The following is a 6,845-nucleotide window of genomic DNA, read 5'->3' on the forward strand; positions in this document are numbered from 1 at the left end:
TTTATTTGTTTTTGGTTATTTTTTTCATTTTCTTTCTCTTCTCTATCACCCTTTTCAGATCTATATTTTTTCTCTTTATTTTTTTTACTTCTCACTAGAAAAATTTGTTTAAGTACCTAGAAAAATCACAAAAATTTTAATTCAATTATTAAATTTTTTTACTCAATTACGATGCATGATACAAGAGTGGCAGCAAAAGTCGTGGGGTTTTCTAGTCAAGCTTCCTCTTCTTCTTCTTCTTCTTCTTCTTCTTCTTCTTCTTCTTCTTCTTCTTCTTCTTCTTCTTCTTCTTCTTCTTCCTTTGGTCATAATAATGTTTTGTGAGTGAAGAACTTTTACAGTGAATATCGATGGTGGGTCTGAATTTAATGGGGTAGTTGGATGATACTTATATGTAACTTTATATATATATATATATATATATATATATATATATATATATATATATATATATATATATATATATATATATATAGAGAGAGAGAGAGAGAGAGAGAGAGAGAGAGAGAGAGAGAGAGAGAGAGAGAGAGAGAGAGAGAGAGAGATTGTATAAATTTTGTATATAAGTGTATCTTGTATTTTTCAGTGTATATTATAAAAATTATAGATAAATTATTTTAAAATATATAAAAATTGTATATATACTATTACATTGTATAAATTTTGTATATAAAGTATATCCTCTATATTTTAGTGTATCCCTAATGTATCATTAGTGTATATTCATTGTATAGTGACAGTTTATTTTATATATATTTTGTATAGTGACAGTCTATTTTGTATATAAATTATACAATGACAGTCTATTTTATATATTTTTGTATAGTGACAGTCTATTTTGTATAGTGACAGTTTATTTAGTATATTTTTTGTATAGTGAAAGTCTATTTGTATATATTTTATATAGTGAAGACTATCCATGAGATAAAAAATTAAAGAGAATTGAGACCTAAAGTTAGACTATGCATTACTTTCCGCCATCTTTGTTTCTCCCGCAAAATGTAACAAATCAAAAACCTTCAACTCCATTACCGCTGCTATGGCCACAAAAACACAAAGAAACCTCTCAATTTTCTACACTAGAAGACACTTCACCATCGTCAGAGCCAAAGTCGCCGGAACGAGGTCTCCGTCAGCATCGAAGATTGGAAACTTTCTCGTCGTTGCTTCAATTACAAAAGCTTTGACAACACCAGGAGGAAAAAGTAGCCTAGAAAAATATAACGATTCAATTCCCCTATCAGAAATCCTAGTCCTCCAAATCCTCCTGGCTTTAGGTATGTATAATAAGATGGCATTGAAGATCTCAAATTCCTACTTCTTATCTTAGATTTCATTTTTCTATTTTGGAACTTGAGTTGGAATTGGAGAAGAGCGGTTTTTGGATGAAGGACGGAAGTGTGTAAAGATGGGGTTTGAAATATAAAGAAGGACTGTGTTTCGGTGATAGTTGGGTCGGTGGGTAGCCTTTTAATTAGTTTTGGGCTATAAAATGCATACTGCAATTTTGTGGCTAGCAGCTGATATTAGTTTCCAGCGGCTGGCCATAAATGAAGTTTGCTCAATAGAAATGGGCTTCCATTATTGGGCTTGTTGAAAATGATTAGGCCTCTTATCATACATAGGCTTTTAACTCTAAAAGCTCTCTCTCGGCGAACTGCAGACAGGGTCCTCATAAATTGCCGCAACAAGAGTCTTTGGGATGGTAAAAATTTATTCGTACCAAGTATTTACATAAAATTATATCAACTATATTAATTAATCGTGATAAAATGAGAAAATTTTATGTGCAACTATATATTATGCATTTATTAATTTGGTATAAATATTTGGTACAAGTAAATCTTTTTTCTTTGGTACTTGCTGACTTATAATACACACTAAAGATGAAGAAGAAGCGAAAAAAATGTTTTTCAATTTTTGTATCGAACCCAATTATTAAGGCCGGTGTTTCGACCCCGAGGCTTCGTATGATCCAATGACAATATCGCTACTGTCCTTTGTTTAAACATTTTTTTTTTGTTGGGAGAATTGATCCGAGGAACTTACGGTGTGTGCAGACTGTAGTGGTCCATAATATTTTTGAGATTGGAGAAAAATTAAAAATTCAGGATTCCATGAATCTGGGAATCAAGGTGCTTAATTCAAACAATCTTCCATAGGCATGTAGTCCTCCAACAATGAGAAGTCAGAACTATACGTGAGTAATTCTGATACGTTAGGAGTTCTCGATGATGTTTTACACACTTTCTCCTTAGTAAAAGCGGATCATTTCTACGGCTTAGATATCCTTCTTGATGCAGATGTACCTCACTATTAAACACTAGACATTTTTGGTATTATGAAAAGAATTTCTTTTCAATACCTATATTACTGTTTATATAGTGTATCATTCGGGTTCTAAATTATTTATTAGTGACATTATTTCACAGGAAAAGTATTTTTATTACTCATATATGTCTCTATATGAATATTCAAAATTAAGAATTCTACTTTTATACAACTATAAAAGCATACCCAATGTAATCTCACAAGTGGGGTTTAAGGAGGGTAGTGTGTACGCAATTTTAGCCCTACCTTATGAAGGTTAAAAGACTATTTTTGATAGACCATTGACTCAAAAAAGAGTCACAGTATTTTGTTTTAAAAAGGAAATACAGAAATATAGAAGCCATAAAAAAAGGACACCTTAACAACAACAAGATAATAAGGTAATCGAAGTAAAAGGAACAACAAGTAGTAATAGAAATCTAAGAATAAGAAAATACGAGAATAATACCAATGCTACTAGTCTGGAAAGAGTATACACTCGGCTACCTACTAGCTTTCTACCCTAATTCTCAACTTCAAAATCCTCCTATCAAGGATCATGTCCTTGTAAGCTCAAGATGTTACATTTACTGTCTAATCACTTTCCCCAATACTTTTTTGGCTTAGCTCGATCTCTCCTTATATCCATCATCGCCAACTCTCATACTGACCTACTCACTAAGGCATCTGTGCATCTCCTCAAAGAATTTTACCTTTATGTTCAACCAATTCTCCTTTGGTCCCCTTTTATCCTCTAGTCGTCAATTTTTGTAGACTGAGAACCCTGTTTCATCGCTCAAGTTTATGGACTTGATGTCTGAAACAAGAACAATCTGGTACAAATGTCATATGATAACCTATTCTCTTGTCCTAAAATATATAATTAAATCTAGAGGTAAGGGAAGTGGGGTCAAATGTTGTTTACAATGTGAGACAAAGTGTCATGTTCATTAACTCTAACTTGGCCAACATTGTCTACTACGAAGTGCAAATGGAGATAGCTAGGAGTTTAACTTCTTGAATGAAGCACAAGGGAAAATCCCTAATATCCAACCTACTTACAGCAATAGGAAAAATTATTGTGCAGGTGTTTCAATGTTCCTCTGCATGTTGCTTGCATGACCTACTCATGTGAAACCCACATGAAATGCCATACCATTCAGTCAGATATAATTGTCATGTATTGCCTAATCCTAGACTCCTAGGTACTCCACAACAATAATAACATATCCAATGCGGTCCCACAAGTGAGGTTTGGACTGGGTGATATGTACGCATACCTTACTCCTATCTTGTGACGGTAGAGAGGCCGTTTCCGATAGATCCTTTACTCCAGAAAGACATGTAAAGAGAGAAGAATCCATGTAAAGAGAAGCAGTAACCACGACCACAAAAATAAAGTAATCGAAGCAAAAGAAATAAAAAAAATTGAAGCAAAAGAGACATCATATAGTAGTAGAAATCTAAGAATAAAAAATACGAGAACTCCTAGGTACTCCGCAAATAATCCAAAAACTTTGGTTGCAAATGGTAGACTTCATGCATTGTAAAAGAGTAAAGTAATTAACTTCTATACTCTGATAGTACAAAAGTTTTCTTACACTATCGGATCACGTAATAGATAATTAAATGTATTTATTTATAAAAAGTGAGAGTAATAGCTTGAAAAATTAAGGAGCTTATTTGTCAGCATACAATGTTTAGTGTCTAAATCTGGTGTTTGAAATCCATGTCTTGACACGAAACAACTCTACTAATCAAAGTTATTTCTGTCCCGAAATGTTTAAACATGTTTTATCTTGTATAGCCAATTCATTAGCAGCTTGTGTTTGTTGACTAATAGTTTGCTGACCAAAAGGTAAACATTTGATATACAAAGGTTAATGCAGGAATTCCTTTAACTGTACGTTTGGAACTTTCACCCCTTCCTCCTGATATTATCTTGATCCTTTTCGAAGGATAAAAGCAAAATGTGACTAAAGAAAAGTAGTCATCTAACTCGTCGTACACCCAAAGCAAAATTCAAGATTTAAGCTTTATGAGATCAATTTTTAAATTTATTATTGTTGAACCTATTATATTTTTAAAATTATAGGTTCATATACCAATTTGACTGAGGCTTTGTTGTAGTAGACTAGTAGTAGTCGTCGTCGTTGTTGTATAGGTTCATATCCACTAGTACTATTCATTGTAATTTTAGTCACTTTTTGACATATAAATTTATACTCGGGTCAAAAGTATTGGTTTCCGGTGACGACAAGCTGCATCCGTCCCAGACCACCACCCCCTCCGCCCACCCCAAAAAAACAAAAAAAAAATGAAGAGAAAATCGTAGATACTATTTAATGATCAGTTTGTTGAATTATTATGATTTAACGACCGTCCAGAATCAGATATGCTCAATGAATCACAACTAAAAAAACCGTAACGACTATATATTTAATTGGTTAGTTATTAGTATAACGAGAAGCATATCATTATGGCACTCAATTATAAGCATTTTATTTCGTTTCGGCACATGCATACAGTCAACATAATCATGGAAATAGTTCAAAAATCCTACTTGCATTATTTCTGTTATTTCAATCTTTTGTTCAAATCCACCAACCTCATCATTTGTATTCAGAAATACCAGGACCAAGAGAGAGTTATAGACTATTAAGGCTATTAATTAGCTGCATCTCAAGGGAGATATCTATATAAAATATAGCGATAGGATATCCTTATTACTAATTCTTTATTTGTTGAATATCTCTTTGGATTCTCTATATGATATATTTTTTATGTTGCTAAAAATGGGGTACTTTCTTTTCTTGGTATTCTTAATGAGAGATCATGATTATATTGAAGAATATTGCCTGATCTCGAATAAAGGTTTATTTTATGGGGGGTTGCTTTCCACTACTACAAATTTGGCCAAAATCGATCGCGTCCGTTTGTTTTTTAAAATATTTTAATTTTTAATTTTTTTCGAAACTGACCAACTTGGGTCAGTTTTGTTTGGTGCAAAAATATGGGAAACTATTTTTGTGCCCCGCAAAAATTCAAGAAACCGACCAACTTTGGTCGGTTCATTTAAAATAAATTAAAATTAGTATTAAAAACCGATCGATTTCGGTCGATTATCTCGGCCGGTCATTTTAAAAAATCGACGGATTTCGGACGTTAATTTTATTTTTTAATAAAACCAACTAACATCGGTCGGTTATTTTCGTGTGAAATGACAATTAAAGATTATAAATAAAATAAATGATAGTCTTAAAACAAAATACACCAATTAATGGTCTAGTAGTAGAATAGTATCCTACCATAGTACAGACTACGGTTCGATTTTCAGATGATGTATTTTTTAATTATATAATTAAAAATACAGACCGACCGCGCAACTTTGGTCGGTTTTTTCAGTAATTTTTTCTTTTTTAAAATTTAATTGACCGACTGAAATCGATTGGAAAATACCGACCGAAGTTGGTCGGTTGGCTCTACCGACCATATGATTACCGACCGTTACGAATCGATCGATTTTTGTCAATTACCGACCAACATCGATCGGTTTTCCTTTTTTTAGTAGTGTTCATACTTCATAGTCTTATTCACATTTGGCACGGGATTATTCCACCAACTAATTCAAACGGTTTTGGCTATACATAGTCTCAAAGACCAAAACAAATACTCCCTCCGTCCCAATTTATGTGAACCTGTTTGACTGGGCACAGAATTTAAGTAAAAAATGAAGACTTTTGGAATTTGTGGTCCTAAACAAGTTCAAATGGGCCCCAGAGTATTTGTGTGGTTATAAAAACTTCTCATTAAGGGTAAAGTTGTAACTTTAAGCTAAATTGTTACCAAATTTAAAAAGAGTTCATTCTTTTTGGAATGAACCAAAAAGGAAATAGGTTCACATAAACTGGAACAGAGGGAGTATTAATTAAGAAACGAAGATTGTTTGGTAGAAATTAAAATGTATGCTACTGTACATCATAAATTTTATGTTCGAGTAGCTTATTGTTTCTACCATTAAATTACAATCAATTCCAACTAAGGTTCCACTCTCACAATCCACAATTTCAAGGCTCCATGATTGAAAGCCATACATAAAATTTCTCATAAGCAATGCAATATTTGGTTGGTCGTATAATAAATACTACCATATAATTTAGTATCGCCTTATAAAATGGCTGTTTTCTTTTATGCAAAAGAAAATGTTTAAAATTACAATACATAAGAGTAGGTTAATATAAAAAATAAAATAACAAATCTGTTAAAGTAACTAATTGCTGTATAATCTTAGCATGTATTTTTATTCGCTTTATAACAATCTTGGCATTATTATTCACTATATAAACAAATATTCTCATATTTAAATCCCCACTTAACTAGTTAATTTGCGTATCAATGGACCCCTAAATTAAATTATTTACTTAAACATCCTTTCTAAGAAACAAATCTAATGAAAGAGTCTTTGCCTTCAATCGCAGAGACAGGATATGACCACTTAAAATCAAGTTTTAATTTTAGCTTTGTTCCTCTAATCA

Source organism: Nicotiana tabacum, chromosome 21, assembly GCF_000715075.1.
Source record: "Nicotiana tabacum cultivar K326 chromosome 21, ASM71507v2, whole genome shotgun sequence".
Classification (NCBI taxonomy): Eukaryota; Viridiplantae; Streptophyta; class Magnoliopsida; order Solanales; family Solanaceae; genus Nicotiana; species Nicotiana tabacum.